Source organism: Penaeus monodon, chromosome 27, assembly GCF_015228065.2.
Source record: "Penaeus monodon isolate SGIC_2016 chromosome 27, NSTDA_Pmon_1, whole genome shotgun sequence".
NCBI classification, from domain to species: domain Eukaryota; kingdom Metazoa; phylum Arthropoda; class Malacostraca; order Decapoda; family Penaeidae; genus Penaeus; species Penaeus monodon.
In genome coordinates this window covers 24,002,778-24,003,000 of record NC_051412.1, presented here as the reverse complement: position 1 = coordinate 24,003,000, position 223 = coordinate 24,002,778, and positions in this window count along the sequence as shown.

Genomic DNA, 223 nt, shown 5'->3' with positions numbered 1-223 from the left:
ATGATGATAACAATAATCATAGCCCCATACATACATACAAACCCCTGATAGACAAATAACCCGAAACTCTCTCCATATACCACTGTATTCATCCAAACTTAAGAGTGTGTTTAGAGTGCAAGCGAGTAAGTTAGCGTGACAGGGGTGGGTGGGGGATTGGGGGAGGGGGAGGCTGACACTTGCCAGCCTGATTTACAAGCGCGGGATACACCCTCTTCCTGTC